The sequence below is a fragment of the Parasteatoda tepidariorum genome, chromosome 10, assembly GCF_982258835.1.
Source record: "Parasteatoda tepidariorum strain Cologne lab strain chromosome 10, Ptep-v5.0, whole genome shotgun sequence".
In the NCBI taxonomy this organism is placed as follows: Eukaryota; Metazoa; Arthropoda; class Arachnida; order Araneae; family Theridiidae; genus Parasteatoda; species Parasteatoda tepidariorum.
In genome coordinates, this window is record NC_141764.1 from 64,384,319 (window position 1) to 64,399,450 (window position 15,132).

The following is a 15,132-nucleotide window of genomic DNA, read 5'->3' on the forward strand; positions in this document are numbered from 1 at the left end:
TTTTAACTAATTTAACCGCTTTCCGTACCAAATTTTTTTTTGAAAAAATAATGCAAAGATTAAATATATTTTTATTTTATTTTATTAATAAATACAAGGAACTAAAACAAAAAAAATACACACGTTTTAAGTTGAAATTTTAATTTTTCGTGAGTAAAAAACATTTAATTTACTATTAGTTTAATACCCCGAGTTATTTCGGGCAATGAAAAAAGTTAAACATTAGTCTTTGTGAGATAGATTTTAAAACAAGGGACAACACAAAGTGATACTTTCCAAACACCAGTGAAAACTATTTCAAACTTTTTTTCTACGTAAATTCAGCAAGCACTGAATGTACAATCACACAAAACACGTGTGCAGTCCCCAATCCAAAAGCAAAACTCCCAAACAAAACTTGGCAAACTTCCAATCACAGCAGATTTATTCGTTTTTTGCTTCCGGCCGAATAAAAACGTGATAAAATAAAACGTACTGACAAATTCTGCACACCCGAGTTTTCTCGGGATAATTAATATTTGCAATGTATACATACCCGAGTTTTCTCGGGATAATTAATATTTGCAATGTATACATACCCGAGTTTTCTCGGGATAATTAATGTTTGCAATGTATACATACCCGAGTTTTCTCGGGATAATTACTATTTGCAATGTATACATACCCGAGTTAGCTCGGGATAATCAAAGAAGAGGTTAAAACTTAGTGCTTCAGCACAAAATAGAATTCTAACCAATTTGCTTCGTATTCTATTTTATACCAAAATTAAAAGCATTGCAAATTATGGAGTTCATAACATAGTTTTTTTTAATAATAATAAAAATAATAACTTATTAATTCAATACAATACAATAACGGACTTATATGTTGCAGCAATTTTATAAACTTTAAAGTAATGCTTTGTGTTTCCGAGACATTTAAGAATAAAATTCATTTAATGTAATAAATATTTAATTTGTTAGGCTAATGTAACTAAATATTGGCCTGATTCAATTTGCGTAAAATGTATGTAAAATGATACATAAATTTGATTTTAATGAAAACATGAAATGTAGAAAAACTAAATTCTAAGAAAATCAATTATTTAAAAGCAAAAACGTAACACACTCAAACCTTTTTTTTTGTGACAAGGACAGGAACGGTATAAAAAAGCATAAATAAGATCGCACAAAATTTCACGAGCAGCTATAGATAATAGTTTTCGCAACACAATTACTAAGTTTTTTTTTAATGCGATAGGTTGAGATCGTATAAAAAAATTATACGTAGAGTCACCAAGAGCTGTATTCTTCACTTACTGCTATTCGTTTTAAAATCGTAGTCTTAGTTTCTATGGAAATTACCTTCCTCTTCGCTTTGTTTTTGCCTTTATTCATTTTCAGGAATTATGTCTAAAAATTTATCAGGGTGACCATCAGCCTAGCCAGTTTCTCAATAAAAAATAAGCACCCTTTAAGTACTTTTCAAGCACTCAAAAAATATTTTTAATCACCTTCCAAAAAAAAAAAAAAATTCGTAATTAGGATCTGTGCAGTAATAAAAATTATTTTTTCCATAAACATAAAATCAAAAAAATTCAATAACATTTTCAAAAACTTGACATATTCATGATGATATAAATAGTTTCTGATAAATATTGCAGAAAAAATAGTGAAAATAATGCTTTTTTTTTGTAATTTAGAACAACAATCGATACGGCTAAGAAAAAATTTCTTTTTAAAAGTTAGAAAATTAAGCACTTTTTACAAACACCGAATAAAAAAAGCACTTTTCAGGGCTTTTAAAAAACGTAAATCAAAAATAAACACCTTTAAGTACTTTTTAAAAACGCTACGCACCCTGTTTATATCTAAATAGAAAAAAAAATCAAATTTAAATTTAATTTACGCAGTCCGTTTTAGGAAAACCCGAACTCACACGATGTATCGCCATATACTAATTGCACATTTCATTTATTTACATCAGGGATGTCAAACTCAAAAGCCAAGTTGGGACAAATAAACAATGCTTAACTTTAGGTGGGCCGCAAAAAAAAAATCTATGTTCATGGAAACAAATATTTTTATTTGGAATAGTACATTGTAATAAACATATATATAGTTAAATTATTTTTTTTTCCGTCCTGATACTTGGCATCTCTACTCTGCTACTATCTCTCCTATTTCGGGAGAAATTTTATTGGCCGAGACTACTTTCAAAATTGACCCAACGTGAGTGTTATTAATACGGTTTCGGGCAGGAGATTTATCTTCATTTATAACAGAAAATAATTGCTTGCACTGATAAGTACTTCTAAACAGGAAATAATTTCATATGCGAATTTTCGAGTATTTTCAAACCTTGCCGGTAAATATTTTTGAAATTCAGGAACACAATGAATTTAACCTTCAAATTTGAGTCGCACTGAATTTCAATCACTTCCATTTGTATATTACTGGGTACTGAGTCTATATTTATTGAGAAAATGGAAGAAAACAAACAAAATTTGTCTTCCAAAGAATTAAAATCTTTAAACCTTGTTTCAAATTCTGTTCTAAGATTCGAAATTTTTTCTGGGTATTTTTGATACGATGCAGTACCATCTAAAATAGATTTGTTCTTGTACGTTAGGAAGTGCGTTAAATCTTCATTTTTCAGTTGCCTTTCCCAAAGAAATAGTTTACATTTGAATGCTTTAATTATGTCAAACATGTTCGTAATGATCTGATCCTTGCCTTGTAACAATAAATTTAAATCGTTAAAGTATTTGGTTACATCAAAAATAGAAGATAAATCTTGCAATATTATAAAAATAATAAAGTATATTATCATTTTATATGCTAGCTTCGTTTCTAATTCACATTTCTATTTATTTTTACTTTGCGTCTGATATATTGACTGGGCCGCAAAAATGCTCATCTCGGGCCGCATGCGGGCCGCGAGTTTGACACCCCTGATTTACATGGAGATTCTTGTGCGTTCAACAATTAAATTATGCGATTATAGAATTTAATACATATGTAATGTAATTGGCTGACGTAATGCTTATGTAAAATGATGAAATACACAACAAAAATTGAAAAAAAAAACTAAATGGTCGATAAAACCTACTAATTTATTATTATTATTTTTTGTCCTACTAATTTATTATTATTTTTATTTTGATAATTTCGTTATTTATGTTCCAATTTGCTTGAATTGAAATCTACATACATCTAATAAAAAATCGCACAAATAGAAATTCGCACAAAAACAGGTTCGACTATATTCTAGCAAACAAGCTGAAACTTTTTTCCCCGGCATGATTCAGTGAGTCGATCGACTACAATCGATCCACATCGATGACAACTAACAAATAACAATCGTAAACACGACATCGTTTACTCTTTATTTTTCCTTCAACGTAACCATTTACCCTTTTTTTTTTATTCTTCCGATGATTACATGAACTTCTTTTTCTTTGTTTTGTTTTTAACTTCGTGTCCTTAATTGGTTAGTTCCCAAAAAAGAAAAGAACATCTCATAATTGTTCTGCGTGTTTTTGTTTATGCCTACTCCTCTTGAGTCCAGTGCTGGGGAATGTGGGGCAGTTATTAAGCGTACTCAATTAGTCCAGATTACCTCGGGTATTAAAAGAGTATTAGAATATGTCATTGGTGGTACATAAGACGTTCACAATTACGGTAATTTCAGACGATCGGGGATTGAAATTACCAGAGTGACTTACATTGACTCGATAACCCAAATAAATGAGTGAGGTAATCAGAGATTCATTTATTTTTCAAACTAACTGTGTTATTTATATTCTGTGAGCAGTTTTTTTTCTATTGACTACTCGGAATAATATATCGGGTTGAAATTGTTAAACAGTGGTTAGTGTGTTATATATGTTACCGTTGAAGTGTATAAATTCATTATTTCATAGAATAACTAAGCATTTTATGAAATAGCTCGACAAGTCAGCTACATCAGCTCACTGTATTATATTCTGTAAGAAGTTTTTTTTCTATTGACTACTCAGTATAATATATCGGGTTGAAATTGTTAAACAGTGTTTAGTGTGTTAGATATGTTACCGTTGAAGTGTATGAATTCAGTTATTTCACAGAATAACTAGGTATTTCATGAAATAACTAGTCAAGTCAGTTACATCACTGTGTCATATTCTGTGAGCAGTTTTTTTTTCTATTGTCAACTCAGAATGATATAGTTTATTCGATGAAATAACGAATTTCACACGCTAACAGTAACCTATAAACAAACTGTACTACTTATACCTTATACACTATAGAATACCTAGTTAAATCGTAGAATTCAATAATTTTATATACTTTAACTGGCTTGTGATGTTTTTTTATGAAATACCTAGTTATTCTATGAAAAAAGAATTTACCACTTTAACCGTAATATATAAACAAACTGTACTACTTAACTATACCTAGTTAAGTGGTAGAATTCAATAATTTGATATACTTTAACTGGCTTGCGTAGTTATTACCTATTTATTCTATGAAATAACGTATTTCTCACTTTAGCGGTAACACATAAAAAAAACTGTACCTACTACTTAATGCTGTTCTTGAAAGGCTGTGTTGTCACATGAAATAACATTTTATATATGTTAACTTGATATTTTTCATAACTGTTGTTTGTAACAGATATTCGTGATTGCTACTAATTAAATACGCTACAAAAGGTTGTTCTTTAAAGGTTCTGTCGATGTTTGAAATTGAAATAATTTAAAGCCCTCTTCAATGTTTACACTTATGATTTGAACAATAAAATAATTAATAAAGGACAAAAATGCAATAAAAAATAATTTAATAAAAAATTACAGCTTATAATTCAATATTCAACATCCTCAATGCAAGAAAAAAATAAAGAGTTACTAATTTGTTTATTTTACTGAGAAAAATTTTAATTCATCCCAAAAAATTCCCTAAAAAAATGGTAAATTATAAGCTAAATATTGAATTTACCTGTGCATTTGTTCTATACAGGGTGTTTCGCAATGACCGCTCTTAACACATGAAGTAACATAAACATGCTCACTGAGAGTCGAAAATTAAGCGATGGAACAAGAAGGCTATTTAAATCTAATGAATAACTACTGAGGAAGGCAGAATTGAAAATAGAAAATTATTTGCAGAAAGAGATAGAAAGACGCCGAAACATGGTTTTTGGAAACGCCTTAAATTTTCTCAGGTAATAAAACTGGTTTTATGTATTCCATTTTCTATTTCTCACTAGCGATTTAATAGTGGTTTTATTTCTTACACACTTAGTTATTAAATTGCAATCCATAATTGGAACACTTCTATATTTTTAATTTTTTGACAAGAATTCTAAAAACACATACTTAAGGGCGGTCATTACAGAAAACGTAGTATAAACTTCATTTATTCTTTGAAATGTTGTTAAGATTCTCATCAAGAGAAATGTATTAATTTGAGAGAAAATTAGAAAGTGAATATATTTATGCGAAAAAATGTAGCCGCTTTACGACTAACTGAAGCAATAAACCGAAAACTTGGCAGGGCAATTAAAAGAAATGTCGATGTAGCACATGACGCTGGTCGAGTATTAATTGACGTCAAAACGACGCTCATCATACATATTTTGGGTGCGATTATTCTATTTTTATGTTGATTCCAAGTACTTGGTGAAGAGTGCAAACCATGGTTACTAAACTCACAAGTAATTTGTTTTGCCATTCACACAGAGGACAGCTCTTAATGATTGTTTACGTCGCTGTTAGTAAAACGATCATTAAGTTTTAAAATAACTCAACAACAATAACGCATTTAATTAACTTAGATACGAGGAGAAATTGGTTTCAGAAAGAAAAAAACATTTAAACTCATTAATAAACGATTAAATATTTCTTGTTTAACCTGGATTTTTTCAAGGATATAAATTCTATTTTTAATTTATATCAAAAAATCCATATTATTTTAAAATCGATTAAAGAATTATATAGTAATGTAATGTAATTATAACGTAATTAATTTACTCCAATACTGTATTATTTCTCCTGTTAGTAATACGAAGATGGAGTTTTAAAATAACTCAACAACAATGATGCATTCAATCAATTTATGTAGGAGGAGAAATTGAAGAGATGTTGGTTTTAAAAAAAATATTTAAACCTCATTAATAAAAAATTAAATATTTCTTTTTTAACCAGCATTTTGTTAAGGGTATGAATGGTATTTTTTTATGTGTAACACAAAAAAGCTCTGCTATTTTTCAATTCGATTTAATTATTTAGCAATGTAATGTAATTAGTTTACTCCAATATAAATCGATAACTGAATTTTCCAGCTCTGGATATTTTTGGAAGTTCGAAATCAACTCCAAACTTGCCTCAAGCTCTATTAAAACTTCACTCAAGGCTATGAAAGTAAGGATTGTTGTTACTAACCAAATGTTAATATCAAACTACATATTTCAATTTCTTGTGCACGGTAAGTAATAAAAGTTCACACAAAAAGTACAATTAAATTATTATTTTATATTTAAACATAATTAATTTTATAATATGTTAATTTATTTTGAAAGTTATTTGTTGCGATAAAATATAATTTTAAGACTTGTCATTATATTCATTCGATAACAGCCTTTTGTTCACATGATTATAAATATGTGTCTAAATAATTTTAATGAGATTAAGGATTTCTTTATCTGCAGTTCTTAATCTAATTTATAACTAACCGGAGTCGAGCAAATTTTTTCGACTCCACATTTCGCAAAATTGTCTTCAACTTCGAATCTACAGCCCAGTTGAAATAATGCATTCTATCAACTTAGGCAATAGGTGAAATTGAAGAGGTCATATTTTACAAGTATTTTGTCTAATATTTGAATGGTATTTGTAAATTGTAAAAAAGGAAATACTTTACTTTGAAAAAAGATCTGGGCATTAATTAGCTATATAATCTTATCATATTGTAATTTGATAACTCATTTGATTTGATTAAAATAATTTTTTCTCTATTTAATGTTATTATTGAGTTAAAAAAACACTAAGTTGCATTTGTTTATTAAGCGTATACTTCACATTTTAAGTAGAATACATAAGCAAATTGATTATTTAATTGATTATTAAAAGGAAATTTTGTTTTTACGACAAGAGTTTCAGGATAAAAAATATACTTAAATAAAAACTTCAGCAATATTAACAAACAATAGTGCCATTAATAAACATTGCCAAGAAATCATGATTTTCTTTATATTTGAATTAAATAATTTAATGTAAGATTTTAATATAATATTTCTGTTTATAACAACAATAAAGTTAGATAATATTACAATTTTTTAGAGAATAAACAACTTACGTGAAACTTTTAACACTAGCTTCCTTCACAGACTCACGAAATTAACAATTCTTTCAAAATTCGTCGCCATTTGGCGACTTCTGACGCTATAATAATAGCATGAAAACAACGAAAAAGGTCAGTGAGTTCACTTAAGATATGAAAAGGCAGGGCAAAAACACTTAACTCCGATATCATTTAATGCCGAACGATCTTAAAAAGACATCTCTAAACGTATCCATGCACGCGTCTTGATTGCGAAGCGATATGCTCGTCACACCCCCACAAACACAGTTATATGTTTTCATGGTCACTGGTCATCTATGGGAGAAGGTCAAGATCATAGATTTTTTCGACCTTTCCTACCAACAATTATTTGCTTTGTCGAAACGTTGATTCGTAGCACGTTAGCCATTTTTTTTGTTTCAGTCTTAAAAGTGCAAAATCAGGAAGTCTAATCCTAGACCTATCTAATTGGTGATTGTAAAGTGTTAGTTGCTTCATCGAGAAACTAATATCTATACACATTGTTTTTCACCTCGCTGATGAGCATGGGCATGGTTAACCTATACGTGATGGCGATAATGGTTTTATACGTTCGTTCGATTGAGCTGCGACCGGGTTTTAACGCTTGGATTAGTTTCACTTAGAGCAAAAAGTCGTTAAATGGGATGAGAGAAAAAAAGGAACAGATTGTTTGAGTAATAGAGTTGCGATTGAACTGATAAATATGAAGAAACGCGAATTCGATTAAACAATATTTGCTTTGGAATTTTTAAATCTCAAATGAGTATTCATATTACATGCGGCATAAGATGACTATTCTCACTTATCCCCTGAAAATCACAGAAAAGATCAGATTTGTAAATTCAGATGCGATAAATTTAGATATAATTCAATCTGTATCGAATAACTTTACGTACACTAAAAAAAATTGAAGTGTTTAAGTTACGTTATGAGCAAAAACGACGGGTATTAAAATGAAGTTAGGACATATTTTGTATTAGATATATGAATTAAGTTAAACAACCAGAATAATTGAGGCTTATAAACTTTGTTTTGTATCGAATTTGCTCTAATTTATATCGAATAACTTTACGTATACTAAAAAAAAAAATTGAAGTGTTTAAGTTACTTTATGAGCAAAAATGACGGGTATTAAAATGACATATTTTGTATTGGATAGATGAATTAAGTTAAACAACGTGAATAATTGATGTTTATAAACATCAATAATTGATGTTATGAATGAATAATTGATGTTATAGTTGGTGTTTATAAACGTAGTTTAGTTTTATTAAAAAAATTAGGAAATTAATAAAATATAACTATTGCACTGCAGACTGGGGTTACTATGACCAAATATCGAATTTTTTAACTTTTTTTATAATACTGAAGTCAATCCTATATTTAGGGGTATTTTAGATTAAAAAAAAGGAAAGAATTTTAATTTTAAGAGATTTTATGCTTCAACGAATTTATGTGTTATTTTAGTGGACATAGTAAAATTTTTTTAAACATTGCAAGTTTTTAATTCTGAAAACTTTTTTAACCTTACAGTCGACGCACCAGGAAAGTAAAGTTTAAAGTAACTGCGAAATTAGAGTACGTAAATATGTATGGTAATAATGTCAAAATAAACATTTATTTTGCTTGCTTGATTAAAAAATATTCCTTTATTTTTTTACTAAACATTAAGCAATGCTTAGTTTTTTAGGGCTACTTTATTCATAGACTATCTTGTGTCAAAGTAGCTACCGTAACTACAAACCTCGGAAATACAACATTTTGGAACAAATAAAAGGTTTTTGTAGGTATTTTTCAAGACATTTTATTTTCACTTTATAACCGTCATTGAAGAGCCGACCCAATTTTTTGGGGGGTTTACGACTGACTTCTAATGTTCAACTCCATAGCCTTGTAGTTTTGAACCCAATCCAGAAGACAAGGGACTTTTCATGAAACTAATCCGCATTTGCGTTACACGGAGAGGAAAATTACGAGAACCACACACGGTTAACCTGACGGCAAGGGGACTCTAACTCATAATCCGTCAACCACTAAGGATATTTTACGTCAGCACTGTGGTCGGTCCAAGTCAAATGCAGAATTCGTATCGACCAGTCATCGCCGGGATTCGAACTCGGTCCCCTCATTGGAAAGCAAAAATCCTATCCCCTGAGTCATCACGGCTCTAGACAAGATAGGAATTTTGCATATTTGGATGTATATTGCGAGTAAGCAGATAATTATTTCTAAATTTTAAGCACTAAACATAATTATTTCCGGTTCTTTTCAAGCTTTTTACACGTTGCCAAACATTACAAAAATGTATTTGAATTTAAGTTTTTACAATTATAAGTGCTATGCTGGTTATTATTCAGCTAATTATTCACTGCAGTAAAGTTTGCATTATTTAAAAAAAACTAACCTTTTATGGGCCAAAAGAATCTTGGAAAATTATTCTCCTGAAATAAAAAAGGAAAGATTTGTTAATTTATGACAAATCATCATTATTTACAAATAGCATTAATTAATTAATAATATTACACGTAATATGCATTAATAATAATAGTAAACGTAATTTTCAATACAATAATGATATAATAAGAAAATTTTATTATTAATGTTACAAGTAATTTTTTTTTACAATAACTGTAATAGCTATCTTTAATGCTAATATTACAAATGTTATAATACTTATGATAGATGGCTTTCATATCAAGTAATATAATAATATTTATTAATAATATTACAAAAAACTTCCATTAGATATATTATTATTAGAGTTAATAAACAACACAGCATGATTTTTTTCTGTATTAATATAAACAGTAATAGTAAAGGTTTTAAAAAATAATTTTATACACCTGTGAATTATTTACAAAAGGGAAATTTTGAAAGTATTTTTTTAATACCTTACATTTTTCATAGGAATAAGTATAGTATTTAAAAAAGTATAGTATTTAAAAAGTTACAAATGTTTAAAAACTACATTGTTTCGATGAATTGAGTACAATAAAGATACGAAATTACTATAAATATAAAATAAGATAAGTTTGAAAAATTATAATTATTTTCCAAACTTAATGAAATAAATAATTATAATTATTAAAATTATAATTATTAAAATTATAATTATTAAAATTATAATTATGAATAATTATAATTATTAAAATTAAGTATGTGAAAATAATTATAATTATTAAAATTATAATTATGAATAATTATAATTATTAAAATTAAATATGTGAAAATAATTATAATTATTAAAATTATAATTATGAATAATTATAATTGATAAAATTAAATTTGTGAAAATAATTATAATTATTAAAATTATAATTATTTTCACCCAGTTCGTAAAATAATTCAAAAGAATAGTTAATTTAATTTTAGGATTTATGTCATTCTTACGTGCCATCTAGTTTGATTTGAATGAAAAATATCGAATTCTAAATTGAAAATAGTGTTTTAGTTTAAACTGAAAAATAAAATTATGTATCTTTTTTATATTAAAAACTAAAAAGCGAATATCATACTATAATCTTTCACAAAAATAAGAAAACAATCAATTCAATTTCTAGAACTTAATTCTGATATTGAAACCGATATTGGTACTTAATTCAGCACCAAATATCGATAACATTTAATAAAACATCCACTCAACATTCCTTTGCCAGAGTATAGCAGAGGATCTGATTCCAGAAATGGAATTTTATTTTAGGCATGTCAGGTTAAGAAAAAAGCTTATTTGATGGTACCGTTAACTCATTTGAATGTGACTGTATTTTAATAGAATTAACCTTCTTTTAATCTAATAGCCTCTAGACATAAACGTGATCCCGTTGCCAAAGTAATATTTGATTGTTCAATTGAGACGCAGACGAAATTAAATAAGATATTTTTTTTTTCTTTTGCATATTAAAAGGGATATTGAAGTCATTATATGATATCCTCAGAAAGTAGATAGGAAAGTTGAATGGCTTTTCAGAAAGTAAACGTAATACTTGGATTTATTTGAAGGAACATACGTGTTTTACAGTTTAATTATAGTCTTTGATAAATATTCTCAGAGAATTATTATAATTCAACAGGATATAAATATTTTAAAGTTAATGCACTATAGAAAAATTCATAGATAAATAAATTTTATTTAGTAGAACTGAGCAAGTATTTACATCTTATGAGCAATATTTTCTATCTGGATATACGAACAACTAAATACACATAGATAGATAATTAAAGGTATCCAATTTCGGAAAAGCTATGCTTAACACTTAGCATGATTAAAATCAAACGAAAAATTATTGAGTTGACACATTTAGTTAAAAAATGATGCTTTTTTCCTCTTTTAATCTTACTTAAGTAAAATTCGATCATTAAATCAAGTCAAATTTGAAAATTATAATTCGAATTTGATCAAGTAAAATATGAAAATTTGATCATTGAATTGAGACGCAGCGAAGTTAAATTCGATATTTATTTCCTTCGCATGATAAAATGGATTTATAAATTATATGATATCGTCTGAAAATAGTTATAAAAGTAACATTGCGTCTCACAAAGTAAACATAATAGTTAGTTCATGTTTGAAAGCTGTTGCACTATTGCACATTCGCTAGATATTTGAATACATCAAATTTTTTAACTTAAATAGCTTAATTTATGCTCATACATACACATACAAAAGTTATGATAAAAACTTAATATGACTGAAATTATATGAAAAATATTGAATGGCAACATTTTTATTTGAAAATGATTTTTTTTTTTACATTTAAACATTAGGTCTCTTGACGAGAACAATAATGGATTTAAATTTTATAATCAGTACTTTTGGCAATTTTTTACAGGCATTAGCTTAGAAGAATGTTTAATGCATTTTTCAAGTTTTCCACTAACTAAAATAATAACAAAGATTAGAAAATTCTTCAGTATATTGAAGAAAAATCTTCATTACTTCGTTTGTTTTAGTTTGTTTCGATCAACATAAACGTTATTTTTTACAACGCTTATATTAACATGTGTTCGTGTATGTCTGTTCGGGTGGAATTTTGTAATCGATTTTAAACTAACTTCCCGACTAGCTACAGACTTCAAATTTGGCACATTGTTCAGAATTGGATGACAATGCATGAAAATGTAGAGAAAGAAGACATACAAAGTAAAATAAAATTAAAACTAAAGAAAAATTAATATTTTCGCGATTGTCTTTTGTTGTCGATTCGATTATTTCAAATTAGTGTCACTTGTCAGTTGAAAAGTACAGTGAGTGAAAAAATTGAGATTTTGGAAGTGAGTACAAAAAAATAATCAAAATCAAATTTTGTACAAGAAATTAAATATAAATAATATGTTTAATATAACGTGAAAAATTTATAAAGATTTTATTTCCGATCGTTCTTTTAACAAACTTTTGGCCCTATTTATTTTAAATTGCGTCTACCTTCTATATTTAAAGGATAAAAAATCCGAATTCCTTAAAAAAAAAAAACAATTTTTTTTCGGAGAAAATAAGTTTATTATTATAAGTTACTTAAAGTATTGTCTGTACTATTTAATTTACAAATTTAAGGTCTTTCCTTGAACGGTTTAGAAGACACGTTAGTACGTTAAAATGTAAATGTTAAATAAAAAGCTCTGCACGGTAAAATATGTTTTGATAGGCAATTACTCTTTTCTTCCTTTTAAGTCAAACTTAATTCTCATTATCATCATTTACTCTTAACCTAAGTACTTAGCCTATACCTAAAAAAAGTTTTAGTTATTTTTGTTTCCATACGAAAAGTTAATTTTTGGAATTTAATATATTTATTATGATGCTTTTTTTAATCAGTACTATTACTCATTTTCTATAAATCTCCTTTATAAATTTAACACAAATCGTAAAGCTTCAGCTTAATACAATATTGGCAAAAATATTATAATTTTAATAATGTTTATCACTTTTATTTTAACATTTTTGGGGAAAATAACTTTTAAAAAAATTATGTCTATTCTATCTTAAGCAGTTTTATTCGCCAAGTTATACACAAAAGAAGTAAAAAGGTAATTAGACGTAAAACGAATTTTCTTTTCGAATCATTCATTTCATTTCAAAATTTGTAATTAATTTCTCTTCTTTCAAAACTCGAGAACCGAATAATACACCGAATATTTATTATTGTGTTAATATAAAGTTATAATAATAGATTTTACTTTCAGATTGTGTGGCTATTTTTATAAAATAAAAATAATTTTTGTAAAAGTTTTCATAGATATGTATTTAAACGAAGTTTGTTGAAAATTAAATAAAAGCTATTTTCTTTTTATATTAATTACTACTGAAAACACAATAGAATGCGTTTTTTTAAAAATATCTTTTGTGCAAGAAATATGCTTTTACAATAATCCAATTGAATGGATCATTAATTTAAGAACTGAACTTTTTTTTATTTTATTAGAAATGACATTTTAAACAAAATATGAATAGAATAAACTAAAATGGTATTGTGTTTAGACGTTCACCTATTGTTTTTTTTTATTTTAAGAGAAAAAATACGTTTACCCAATGGAATTTTATAATGCAATGTTGGAATTTGTAATTAAATGCAAAATGTAAATAAATGTTTAACATATGCTTTGTTTTATAATACATATGGCAAAATAGAGAAAATGCAAACAATTTATTTAATAACGATACGTTAATCAGATCAATTTATTTACCTATTGTTTATATTTAAAAATAAAATATGGCAAAATAAATATTGTTTTTGGACAGAAATAAAGCTGAGCAATACATAGTGAAATGTAGATTTTTTTCAAACATAACGGTTACGATATTTCAAAAAGATATTCTAACAACATATTTAACTTAAAGAAATATCGAAAATTTGATTTGCATCACAATGATACTATCGTGCTGTTTTCGATAACAATAATTTTAGGAGTCTTATCAATTAAGATAATTATCGATTACGATTATATCTCTATCGTTATGCGGTAGTATAATGATTCTTATCAAAGCGAAAAATATCGAATACGATAGTTTGACAAGTATTGTCGATATTGCTGTGAATTGATGAGTTCAGTTCGGGTATAAAAAATACTGACGAATGCAAAAATAATGCAAATCTGCTAATTTAGAAAAATATTGATATATATCAAGAAATATCGATTTTCCAGAAAGCATATCGCGGCATCAAAATTCTTATACTGCCCTGCACTAGTCACAAATACTTTTCCACGATTAGCGAAGAAGTTGCGCTTGAAAACGAATTTTCTCGTATTACAGATAATGAGTCGCGGTGGCTCTGAGGGCAGAGCGTTCGTCTCCCATTGAAGTTACACAGGTTCGAAAACCAGCGGTGGCTGGTTGATACGTGTCAACGTTTAGGTAAATAAGTACTCGCTCAATAAATAGAAAGAAAAGGACAGTAAATTTGCACAATATTTATTTCTTGTTATTTGGGTGAGAGATTGTTTGTAGCTCTTTACAGCTCTCCCTCCACCTACACTCTCTCTCTCTGAGTTACATACTTTTTCATAGATGGCGCTACAAAACCGTGCGGATACAATACGAATTCTGTTCCCGGCTTACACCGACCACAGTGCTGAAGTAAAATATCCTCAGAGGATTGATGGACCATGGGTTAGAATCCCCTTGTCGTCGGGCTAACCGTGAGAGGTTTTTCGTGATTTCGCTCTCCGTTTAACGAAAATATAGGTTAGTTCCATCAAAGATATCAGTTCGCCTCAATACTTGATCCAAAAGTCCCCTTGTCTTCTGGGTTAGGTTTAAAAATTACAAGGCTATGGAGTTGAACATTAGTAGGTGGTAATTGGGTAGAAAACC

At 27.8% G+C, this 15,132-nt stretch overlaps 1 protein-coding gene across 4 annotated transcripts in view; it reads right to left on the minus strand.

Annotated features, from left to right (window-relative positions):
• The window catches only part of LOC107455008 (uncharacterized), a 142,960-nt gene that overhangs the window by 30,507 nt on the left and 97,321 nt on the right, over positions 1 to 15,132 (minus strand). For all 4 annotated transcript variants that reach the window (XM_087154115.1, XM_016072399.4, XM_087154114.1 and 1 more), the window contains one exon: positions 9,727 to 9,763. The gene's annotated coding sequence lies outside the window, so the exon portion shown is untranslated. The remainder of the gene's footprint in view (positions 1 to 9,726; positions 9,764 to 15,132) is intronic.